The sequence below is a fragment of the Henckelia pumila genome, chromosome 3 (genome assembly GCF_033568475.1).
Source record: "Henckelia pumila isolate YLH828 chromosome 3, ASM3356847v2, whole genome shotgun sequence".
NCBI classification, from domain to species: domain Eukaryota; kingdom Viridiplantae; phylum Streptophyta; class Magnoliopsida; order Lamiales; family Gesneriaceae; genus Henckelia; species Henckelia pumila.
Window position 1 is genome coordinate 148,489,976 of NC_133122.1, and position 13,866 is coordinate 148,503,841.

A 13,866-nucleotide genomic window follows, 5' to 3' on the forward strand; every position below is an offset into this window, starting at 1 on the left:
TTGAAGAAGACACTTTATGGTTTGAAGCAAGCTCCACGGGCATGGTATGGTATGTTGACTGAATATTTGATCAAAATTGGCTTCAAACGAGGTGAGGTTGACAAAACTCTTTTTATTCAAAAGTCCAAAGTTGAAATTCTTATTTGTCAAGTTTATGTGAATGACATAATCTTTGGTGCTTCATCTCAAAAGAATGTTGATAATTTTGTTGAATGCATGTCTTCTACTTTTGAAATGAGCATGGTAGGAGAATTGACTTATTTTCTTGGATTGCAAGTTAAGCAATTGAGTGATGTGTATGATGTGGATGCTGCTCATTCCCTTCAATTTTTCTCTGATGATGTTGCTGCTTTTTGGCCCCTATATGTGCACAGAAGAATATTGGATATCGATGTGTTGGATATCGATATGGATACCTACAGCAGGTACAATCTTGTTGAGTTTTTCAATATTAGGAGGCTTTATTCTATTGTGGTTGCAGTCATGCCCTACTGCAAGAGGGCAGTTCTAGAGTTTTATGTGAATCTCACTTCAAGCATTGAAAATGTAGAGTCCGCAAAGAATGGATTGGTGTACCTTCAGGGCAGGCTGTTTGAGTTTACTCGAGCTTTGATCAACTCACTTTACTCAGCCCCAGATGTGGAAGAAAAACACCATCCGGACATTAATGAAGTAATTGATGTTCTTACTGGTGGAATGGTCAAGAAATTTTCCGATCATTTTTCGGCAGCCAAGCTCACTTCCTTCTACTCCGTACTTCACAAGACTGTTGTGCGGAATTGGACGTCTTCTTCAAATTCTACTAACTAGGCCACAGACGTTCATTCTTTATGTCATAGGGACTGAGAGTCCTTTCAATTTTGGCAAACTAGTGTACCAAACAGTGCACCAGTTTGCTGATGGAGTCTTAAAGTCTACAAAGCTACCCTTCCCGTCCTTGATCTATGTTGTTTTGGAGTCTCAAGGGTTCATTTGCTATATTACTAAAGATTTGTCTGAACAACTCTAGATTCTAAGGATTGCAGCCAGACTACTCAAGGGGAATCGAGTTCTTGATTTGCCCTGGACTGTTGCTCCTACTCTTGATATTGTTGCTGATGTTGTACCCAGTGTTGCCAACACTGGTGACAACACTGAAAAAATTGTGTCTACTCTTTCTCCTCTGGAATTTTTGATAACCACTCTGCAGCTGCTGATAACACGTGTCGAAGAAAAGATTACTTAAGAACAGGAAGATATTGCCTTCTACAACACGTTGTTGGTTGACTGTGGCGTAAACTTGGCATTTCTGGCCAAAAAAGAGGAGATAGGGCTGCACAAATTGATGTTGAAGCTGGTCCATCTGGGACAAAATAGGATGAGGAAGTTGCTGCTCTAGAAGGATCTAATAGTGATCAATTTTAGATTTTCCTTCTTCTCTCATATTTGTTTAGCTTCGCTTTTATAATTAATATAATTGTTTTTGTTTTGCTCTAGTTATGTGCCTTAACTTTTCTAATATGCTCTAACTAGACTAACCTCTTTTACCCCTCTTATGCTCTGATATATGAATTATAGAATCCCTAAGTGTTAAAGTTGATGTTATCCTTAGTGTTGCCAACACGAGGGACAACACCTTCAGGGAGAGACTTACAATTCAGGGGGAAAAGTATTTTAAACTCAGGGGGATTTTATGTTTATTCTTGTTTGTGCTAAGTTTTGTCCAGAAAGAACAAAATGAGAGATTGAAAGAAATTTTAATTCCTTGAAATTCTCGACCTTGGATAAATTAAAGATTATTTGATTTTGCTTTCTAGACAAGTTAATAGATTTGGTAAATATTACTTGAATAATTCGAAATATATGAGAAATATATTTATCGTATTCAAATATATCTTGATAAGGAAATTCTTAGATTTATTCTTATATGATATTATTAAGATATGATTTAATATGATTAATAGAGTTTTATTCCTACTTACAATCGCTTCTTTATTCATGTAGGACTCTATTCATGAAAATCAACTTACCTTGGATTCAAATCTACTTAAAGGCAAATATATTTAAAGGGGATTTCCACGCACAAGTTAGATAGAGCTTCAGACGTCGACTTACAGAGCATCTACTGAAAAATTCCGTTCGTGAAGTTGAAGGTTTCTGAAGACGAATTTTGCAATAATTGTTATTGTTTGTCCCCGTGTTGCCGTTGGTGTTGAAGACATCGCAGACAAAACTTAGTGCATAGTGTTGTTCGAAGATCTTTTCTGTTTTTTCAAATTTAGGCTATGAGAGGTGCATCTATTTATTTTATACTTTGATTATTTAGGATGCAAATTTGATTTCTCAACTTGTTGAAAAATTTCGGATTTAAAAACTTTTCATAAAATCACTAGTATTTCTTTGTAAAACTGATATACTCTTTTCTAGTGATTTTTTAGCCTTAAGGCACCCGTACGAGTATTATTTACTCGTGCATAATTATCTCTGGTCTTATTTATTTTTGTTAATTTTACGTATTTATTTTTCCGTTGCACTGTATTGTCTTGTCCGACTCTTGATTTTATCCTACAATTGCAGTAAGATTTTCTGTCAAAGTTGATGAATGACTATATCATCATTCTATTTGGACCAAATTACAATTTGATAAAAGATCAATATTCCAACTTACCGAATCTGGTTACTATGAGATTATCATCCTTAATAATATAGTGATAGATAATTCTAAACATCGATGAGGGATAATTTTATTTGTGACCAAATTGTAATTTGATAAGAAGTCGTAACAACATAACAAAATTGGTTAATTAATACAATGATATTAATATTGTAATACAACCAGCCAACCAGGGTTTCATACTTTCATTCATCTTCTCTGTTCATAACGCATTTGATTTTAATTATGTGAAAAACTTATATATAACATGTCATTGAGATAAGTTTCAAATACATAAAGTACACGAGATATTAATAAAAGAACAAAAAACCCAGAATATAACTATTCTCTCTGTCCCAATTATATTGTTCACGTTTTTTTTTGTTCCAAATATATAGTTATATATAATATTTAGTAATATTTTTTAACATTTCTTTACTAACATACCCTATTAACTACACCTTGAGAATTGTACAATTATTTTTTAATACATTAAATAGGGATAAAATAGAAAGTTTATATAAAATTTGTTCTCCCAATAATTTTTTTTCATCTGTGAGAAAAACAAAATAGTACAATGTAATCGAGATGGAGGGAGTATATTGTAACAATGAACTAATATATAAAATTTAGAATTTATTGCATACCCATCATAAAGTAGCATACTTAGGTTAATAATTAATTTCTGTGATCAAATATAGAAATTAGTTGAATATATCGATCAGTAATTAATAAAATTGTGCAAATTACATATGCATCGAAAACGATGTAAACCAGCCTCGACAACCTTATTTAATTATACGAGGATGGTACGCAACATTTTGGTCCGCACCGTCTCATTAGGAAAATCATACGAATTAGATCAATTGTCAAAACATATCCAAAAATGTCAATTCGATAATTCTCATGAAAAAAGAAACTCGAGATTTTGTTAAGTGTATTATGTATATATGAGCAAATTTCACGGGAACCATCACTTTTTTTAGAGAGTCTCTGGAACAATTACGTACATATTATATCATGTTATTAAATTTGAGGTAACTAGAATTCCTGTACATTAGTGTGATCAAATTTTTCGAAAATCGCTTTAATCAACCGATCGAACCGCAACGTTATATATAAAATTTGTAAATAAACCGTGGTTTCAGAAAATTTCTCAAACCGCACCGGCATATATTGATGTAGTTGCAATTTGTAAGAGAAAACCGTCCAATCGCACCGCATAATTTTATAAATTTATTTATTTTTATTAATAATGATCCACTGATATACAACATTATTTTCATTTTATATTTAAGCAAAATTTGAAATTTTATTCAAGTAAGTTGGTCTTTTTTTTTTGTTTTAGTTCTGTAATTTGGATTTTTTTGGGGGTTTTCGTCTTTTTTTCATCAGAAGTCACTAAATCAATTGAATATTACTTATTTGGCGTCGATGTTCTCCTATAAGACTCGTGTGATTAGAATAATAGAATTAAGCTTATATTACACATATTAAAATATACATAATCAAAATAAAACAAAACGACAAGTTTCTTTCCTCCGATTTATGAATATTAAATGTCGTTTTTTCTTTATTTTTTCATTATTTTTGTGCATTAATTGATTTTAATTTGTGTAACATATGGTTAATTCTTGTCAAATGAGTCATATCGGAGAGTATCGGTGTCAAATGAATAATATTTGATTGATTTAGCGATCCGATGTTAAAAAAAAGATTAAAACACAAAAAAAAATTGTACTATAAGACCAACTTTGAAAATTTATCGGACTAAAACAAAAAATAGGCCAACTTACGGGACTAAAATTATAATTTTTCCTATATTTAACATAAATCTAAGTTATTATTTTTTTTTTAAAAAAAAACTATTAGTTAGTAAAATAAACTCACTTTCACCTTATTTCTAATTCTTTTGTTAGTCGTCGTTTTTTACCTACTCTCAAATTCTCAAATTTATCATGTTTTGCCAAAATTTATTTAGGACCTTAACTCCATAAACAGTGATAAATCTCATTTACCGCGTCATCATACAAGCAGATGAAATGTGAGTAGAAATTAATTTTAGCCGCTAAACGTGATTTTTTAATCAATCACTCAAATACTTTTATAATCGTAATGTTTTACTATATATATATATATATATATATATATATATATAGGCATCGACATTTTAACCATTTCATTTATGCTATTGTTTTTTAAAATAAAATTAGCAAGTGTCATATTTATTATTATATAATTACTTTTTTATGTTTGAATACTGAATTTATTACTTCTTATTTTTTGTAAAAAAACCGCATATATAATTTCCCAAAACCACCCGAAGCCGTGCATTAAGTTCTTATTAAAAAACAAGAACTTACAAAAATCATTCAAATTGAACTTTAAATGATAATTCGGTTTGATTTTAAGGGAAAAACCGTCCAAACCGCACCGTGATCACCCCTACCTATATATAGGACTTCCGGGAGATGGTGCAGTAGTAGATTAGTGTTTGACAAATAATAATTAATGAGTTTGATTCTCTTTTATTAACACTTTCAATAGTTTATCTAACTAGCATAAATATTGTTAAAAAAAAAAAAAAAAACTAGCATAAATAACATGTTACTGCACTAGCTCGTGTATTTAAACATTTAGTCAACGTGCTAAGAAGAGTAACAACTATAAGTTGCATCATCATTAAAAAAATGTCAAACAAGCTAAGTAATATTGAGTAATGACACATTCAAATGTAAGTTTAAAAGATTTTGATCAATATTATAAAAGAGTACTGATGATTATGAAATGGTTCGAAAATCCCGAAAAATAAAAATGTCTATCAAGCTTCTTCGTTCAGTGACACTGACACCCAATATCCCGATGCAAGATGCATCTCAAGTTTGAAAAGGTAGCATACTCGGTTCTCCAAATTTTATATCATAAACCCATGTGAGATTGTTTTACGGATTAATTTTATATTTTATATTTTGGTTACTCATGAACAAATATTATATTTTATGTCAAAAGTATTACTTTCTAATACTATAAATATGTGACATTAATGTTGACTCGTTTAAAAAAAAATCTACTCATTTTATACAAGAAAAAAAAAACGTGTAAAGAACTTTAAAATCTAATAAATTAGCTGATCTCAAAGAAAAATCTAATAAATGAGCAACTCAAAAAATAAAGTCCGATAAATTAGTTTTAAAAAAAACCTGATAAATTAGTAAAAAAAATTCTCGTGGCAGGACACGAAATATTTAAACAATGATGATTTGTCGTAATGATACATCACATTCAATGTATCAATTCATTCAATCAATTAAGAGAGAAGAATGATATTATTTAATTGGTGGTGACAAAACGACGTAGCATGTACGTACACACTGACAGAAACAATTGCCATGCAATCACGGGTTGTACTTTTGGTCACGCGTGACTCAACTACTGAATTAACTAATAGTACCATGTGCACCCCACAACATAAAAACCTTATTTTTATAATTTTATTAATGAGAAAATGATTTTTTTTTAAAAAAAAAATTAACTAGTCAATTTTTTTGTTTTGTTCTTTTAATTTTTTAAATTTTGGTTTTGACATATTAATTTTTAATTTTTGGTTATTTTGATCTAATTGCTGACGTGACATCTTGGCATGTCAACATTTTTCGGTGTCATATCAGCAATTGAACCAAAATAGCCAAAAACTGAAAATTATTATACTAAAATCGAATTTTGAAAAATTAATAGATGAAAACCAAAATATGGACAATTTAATGGAAAAAAAACAATTATTTTTTTGTTTTATTAATATTGAAAGTTTGATTATCTAACTTCGGTCACAACCTCATGGTGAACTTTATCTTTTTAATTTACTTCTTAATTTTTTTAATAAGAGTATGGTTTCTCATTATTATTTTTAATAATAATTTTATCTTTTATACCAAGATAGGCAATATATGAATATTTCCACAAATATTATAAATAAGCAAGATATTTTTAAAAAAGTAATATCGAAATTTTTTTATGTCAAATAATATAACTTTTAATTGTCAAATAAAATTCTTAAATAGCATTAAGTTTTTTTTCCCCGAAGTGAACATAATTAGGGAAAGCCGTAAATTTTTATTGTTTTTTCCCTCTTATTCAACGAAAATATGACTGCAAATTAGAATAACATAAAGTTTTTTGAAATTACAAACATTCAAATGTCTTTTAGAACCACATCTTGAAGCCAAGATAGAAAAGCAGAAAACGTCCACGTATATAAAGCAAACTTAACAATCCGATGAGCAGTTAATAGAAGACCAGATACATGCAATTTTGAAGTTAGAAGACCGAAAAACAAACGGAAACTTATAATATTTTCTATGTAATTTATGGAAGAGTTTACATCAATTCAATCCAGAACTAAGAGTTGGACGTACACAAGGTTGAATCTACTCTTTGTTTTGTCGATTCTACCTCATTAAGGTATTGTTCCAAGATGCATCCATTGATTCAAATTTTTTGCACGCGAGATGTTCATATCACGAGCATAAAAAGAAGCGTCGGATATGCTAGCATCATCTATTAAAGTCGTCTATGCTACCCTTAGGGTTGGCTGCCCTAAGGGCAACATTGATTTGTGGCCTTTGATCTGCCCTTAGGGCAGCCAATCCTAAGATCAGCATGGATAAAAGCCATCGACAGAAGGATCTTTCCAGGGATAAGGTCGATGTCACCCGCAAGGTACCCTGCGGGTGACGTGGCAGATTATGATTGGAGTAAAATTAGTGGACCCCACATGTGACCCACTGATTTTACCCAATCATGATCTGTCACGTCACCCGTAGGGTAGTACCCTGAGGTGACATATACTAAACCCTTTTCAGGATTCGAAGTCCGATAATAATGAGTGAAATTCATTTATTTTTTATGTCTCAATTATATAGTTTTCATTTCACTTTTTTTCTTCCTACACATATAACCTTATTAATTAAAACTTGAAAAACATGAAACAATTTTTGAATAAAAATTAAAAAAAGATAAAATATGAAGTTTTCTATTAAATTTGTTTTTTTTAATGATTTTCTTAATCTGTGTGAAAAATAAATATATATTTATATTTGATATTGTATATATAATTATTATATTTAAATGTACTTGGATTGGTTGGAAAATAATTTTAAACTTATTGGGATACACTTGAAATATATTACAATTATCATTGAAATTTTATAGCTTTGATTTAAAATTATTTTGAAATACATTATCTCAAATTCATGGATATCTATCCAGCTACCTGAAACAATTTTTCGATATATATATATATCATTAAAAGTGATGAATACGAAGCAACACGTGCCTCGAAAATAATCATGATTCAATCAGTGTTGTTTAGTTCAAATTGGATGCGTCGACGTGGACAGATCTCCTACGCAACTTTTACCAAGGTGCTTTGTAATTTGAACTTTGTTATTTGTGTCATTTTTTATTTATTTATATATTTTTTTTTGGAATATAGACTCTATTTTTGGACAGGGTAAATTTTTAAATTAACGTAATGATTTGTAAATTATGTTAGTTAGATAATTTATATTGGATAAGCTTTGTGCAATAGATTAGTCCAAAAAAATATTGGTAAGAGAAATCGAACGTTTAACCACAGGATACCGACTAAGTACTTGATTATTCCATCAATTTGTACATCTTTATTTGTGTTTCATATTTGTTTATTATATTACTCGACTCATTTTTTCTCCCATTGATTGCACGTGTATTGGACTCAGATATCATTTGGGCACTTCCCTTTTCTTTTATTCCCGACTTTCTGTCTAATAAACTGATCAAAACACAATTTAGCTATAAAGTAGTAGTAGTAGTCGTTGTTTTTAAAATTATTGTAAGAATATGTCAAGTGACATCTTAATACTCAATTTAATTTAAAATGTAATTCTAATTTGGAGAGAAAGTTGAGACTGAATGAGAAGTTTTTTTAAAAATATTTGGAGAAGATTGACTGATCTGAGATGATTAATTTCAAATATATTGACTTGTTTAAATTAACAAAATTCAAGGTTAGATTTGGATAAATGAAACTCGAAGCTAAAAGATTTCAAATGCACATTAACAAATCCATCGCGGATTGGTTTATGTGAATAAATTCGCTTGAAAAAGTTTTTAAAATTCTAACCAATTATTTTTCGAATCATCTTGGTGAATTTCAAATTCAACCCAATATAAATTCATTTCAAATCATTCATTCAAATACTCGATCTTTCAATAAATTTTTAGTTATACTCGAGATGAGTGTCGTTTGAAATGCATATATCTATCTTAAAATCATACTCCCTCCGTCCCATATATAATATATTCTTTGGATTTTCACACAGATTAAGAAAAATTTATTGGAAAATCAAATTTTATATAAACTTCCTATTTTATCTCTATTTAATGTATTAAAAAATGATTGCACAATTTTTAAGGTGTAGTTAATAGGGGTATGTTAGGAAATGAGTGTAAAAAAATATTATTAATTATGGTATATGACTATATATTTGGGACAAATAAAAAAGGAAACATGGACATTATAATTGGGACGGAGGGAGTATTATATATATAGATGTTTGATCTCTTGGACATACATTGTGGGTATCTACTGGAGCACCGGCCAATGTGACGTTTTATATACATCCAACACTATATGCCCACTTCATGCCCATCATGTACAATAGATGAGTTGACCGGTACAATAGATGAGTTGACTTGTACATAGTGGGCATAAAATGGACATATAGTGTTGGACACCATAAAAGAACTCTATATATATATACACTCCCTTTCTCTTTTCTTTCGATAACTACTTTATATTCGATAACTACTTTATAGGATGTTGTATTTATTCAAACCCTTAAAAAAAGAAATAAATCTGCCCACCTGTGGTAACGCTTTAATTAATTTAAACCGGCATAAAAGAGATGAAAAGTTGAAATTTAGAGGGAAAAACGACAAATGTCTGATGAGGAATCGAGTAGCCAATCCACCAGTCCTTTTACCACTAATCATTGAGGGCTTAATGTACCGAATAATCATTAACATAACAATATAATATTTATATTCTAATACATATGATTTCAAACCCAGGTGTTGTGCCTTCCAGAAAATTCTTTATTTATTCTACTCTTACAATTTTTTTTTTACATCTTTCTTTGATATTTTGAAGCACATAAATTAAATCCATTGATTTGTTTCGGACACAAATTCCTTTGCTTTCTCTTTACTCAAATCATACTATGGATTGGAATAAAAAAATGTATATCCCGAAAAATTAATGGAATCTTGGGTAAGTGGCAACACAGATGGACCTCGTTAATTAAAATTAGCTAAGTATAATCGAGGGACCATTTGCAAAGTGATTTATTATTAACACCTGTCAAATTATGCTCTTGGGGAAAGCAAGTGCCTCTGTCTCCTATATATCATCACCAAATTCACATCGATCATCGATTCTATTTTATACTTGAAGTGTTTTTCTCTGTAAAATGTGGTGGAATATATATCGTAATATCGAAATACGTTATTCATCCATTATATTTTAGTGATGCAACACATATATATTCACAATTTTCTAACTCGATTTAGGGAAGTTTACGTATTCATTGACATCAACATGTCGACCCACACTCTCCGATCCGAGCAAGTGTACGTAATTATTGACAAAAAGTTATATTAGATAATCATAAATGTTGATATTTATTTTTTCTGCTACGCGATTGATCTCTTTGGTCTACATAAATTTCAGATATTTTTAAAATTTTTCTCTTTAATTATTAGTGATTCGATAAATTGTATACATTGAAAGATTGTGGCTCCGTTTAGAAAGTTATCTTAAAGCATTTTTAGTTGTTAGAACCTACTTGATTTTGGTGTTGACAAAAATATACAAGTAAAATATCGGAGTAAACTGCTTTGTCCAATAGCTAAACTGAATACACAAACTGGACAAGGTAACTAGACTGAGCTAACCAAGCAAAAGTGGATTCAGTTCAGGGAGCTAAACTGAATCACTCTCCCTTAGCTAAAACTGTTCCAGTGAGCCAAACTAAAATCACCAAAACTGAACAATTACTCAACTAAACTATCCAAGACCACATGACCAAGATTGAACTCTTTACATCAGTCTATTTTTTTAAATAGAGTTTTTCGTACATAGCTGACATCACAAAGCTACAGAGCGCAACAGTGTATTTCATGTCAGAAGTATGAGGCATCAAACATGAAGAGATAACTGCTAAAATTTGAATTAAAATTAGAGCCGTTTTAAGAGAGCATACATGAATTTGAATTTAAATTAGAGCCGTTGTAAGAGAGCATATAAATAGAGATCAAAGCTTACTAAATACTACTAAAGACGAAGAACACAAGCACACGCATCAAGCATATCAGATCAGTGAGGATCGTTGTTGTACTAAATGTTGAAGTTGTAACAAGAGACATCAGTTGAGGTGCTTCAAACCTCATTGAGTAGAGAAACAGTCGTGGACTGTGTTCTAGTAACTAAGAGTTCTAGGATAGGCAGTGGGTAAGTCCTAGTCTTGGATCGGGCTCTTACAAATTGCTTGTAATAGTCAAAGTCTTCTAGTGCTATCCTTCCGAGGTGGAAAAAGGGGTGACGTAAGAGTATTGAAATCTCCGAACATCCAGAAACAAACTCTTGTGCACCTTACTTTTAGTCAATCACTCTCACCCACTCACCAAGTCAGTTGATCATTAGTTCAGAATCTATTATTCGGCATCTTTTCGCACAATATCTCGTTTGCCGATTAATATCGACACCGAGAAAGAAAGAGCTCAGTTGACCAACCTCAACTGAACACAACGTAACATCGTAAGAGGTAAACTTCTGCAGTAATCAAACTGATTTCATGTCAAGAAACATCAAAATAGTTTATCTACTCAGTTAATCGATTCTAACAAGTGGCATCAGAGACAAGCTCTTTCTCGTCTTTGAACGAAATCAAAATGGCTACATTTGGAAATTTAGCAAAGAGCTTCTGGAACACTACTATGGAAAACTGCACTGTCAAAACCATAGAGACTTGTTCTACAGTAAAGGACATTTGGCAGCAGTTAATCAAGCTAGGCGAAGAAAAAATGAGAACTGAAGATAGTAGGAGTCAAATGGCTGATTCTACTAAAGAATTCTGTAACTCAGATAGCCCTGCAAATTCAAAAATCAAAGAAAAAGGCAGGTGCCTTATGGCACATGATGAATAATCTTCTATTCAAGCACAAGAGCAAGAATTTGATCTACCAAATGCCAACAAACTGGTATTTGACTTTAACTCTGAAAAATTCACTCGGGAAGAGTTAGCTGAAGCACTACATGAGATGGTGAATGAATATCAAAGACTCTGCTTGGTAATTGAGGAAATTAAGACTGAGAAAAGTAATCCGCTGGAATGCTCAACTGAACCAGATTGGCAAATGTCAGTTGACAAAGTTAATCTAGAAGAAGAAATTGCAAAGCTCAGAATCCAAAATGAAGAGCTATATGTTGAAAATCAACAACTAAAATCAGAAAAATATTGGAGGATGACTGAAAAATTCCAAACATGGAATAAGTCATCAGCTCTATTGAGTGAATTGCATGAGACACAGAAATCCAATGGAGACAAAATTGGTCTAGGATTCAGCAACAAAAATTGCGAACCTACTACGGGTGATAATCAACCCAGACCGGATATGAGAAAAGGAAAGTACATTCATTTCATCAAGTCCAGTTTAGGAAATACACAAGGAGAGCCGATTCGACGTGTAGTGACCCTTACCTGGATCACCTACTAAACAGAACTTAGGCATGCAATTAATTTAATTAAACGGATATCAGAATAAAACTGCGAAAACCATAAACAATATACAATCCCAAGGCAAGGAATTTGTAAATACCCAAATATTATACAACTAGATCGAACAACTGAATCAATCTAATAACAACAGAATAAAACCTAGGCGAAGCTCCAGCTGGCCAACAACTGCCTAGCCCCTCTTGGATCCACCCGCCTCGTCCAATCGCAAACATGCCCCATGAAATAGGGTGTCAAAAAACACAGAGTACGAGACGTGAGCATAAAACGCTCAGTACGAGAGTATGAGTATACATGCATGCAAAGTGAACTTCCTATAAACTCGAGGTCAAGGATCAGATAACAGAGACAGACCGGGCCCTGGTATGTAGCACGCTGTGCCGTCACTTCAGGAGGTGGCTCCCATACCATAATACCAGTGGATATGCCGGACCCAAATCGATGGAAGTCCAACCACTAACAGGATAGGAAAAAACCCTACTAACAGACATCTCGAAGGAGATAGCTCAGTATGCAAATGAATGCAGCATAAATCAATGACATATAAACCATGCAGTCACATAATACATGCATTCTCAGTCAGGATATCTCGAACAGTACTTCCGTACCTCAAATACTAGGCAAGTGCTATCAGCCCTAGGTCCACGCCTATAATCCGCGCTACACTGCCAAATGATACTACTATCATTAAAGCGCTCTAAAAGCCTTAACTAAGCTAAAGCATACTCCTAAATATTTTTAGAGAGCAAAAGCTATACCTTCGTCCATCGTTAGCCCTTTGATGTCGATGCCTCCAGAACTTGGGCACAACTCTGCTATGACTTCCGAACGCCTCGATGACTCCCGGGTCAAGCCTAGGAAGGCTAGAATAACTCGAATACGACTAGAATAGAGAGAAAATCCGGAATTGGCAATTGAAAATGAATTCTCGGCCTTCTATTTATAGACAACGATCGGAGCCTCCGAACCTCGATCGGAACGTCCGAACCTCGATCGGAACGTCCGAACCTCGATCGGAACATCCGATCCTGCCATCGGAGCTTCCGAAGATCCTGATCTGCCATGTGTCAAAATGTCACTTGTTGACTTCGGATAGGGGTGATCGGAGCTTCCGATCCTGATCAGAGCTTCCGATCCAGCCACACGTCATGCCTGACGTAATACCATCGAAGCTTCCGATCCTGCATCGGAGCTTCCGATCCTGTTCGGAGCCTCCGAACTCACCTTCGGAGCTTCTGAACTCTTTCCAAGTAATTATGATTAATTCTTAATTACTGATTTTGGTTACGGGCTACTACACGACGAAATGAAGGAATTGACAAAAGCTGCAGTAATGTTCAAAGATTTGGAATTGGATATATACCGGAAAAATCTTATAAACAAAACTGCGAATCAAGTCAA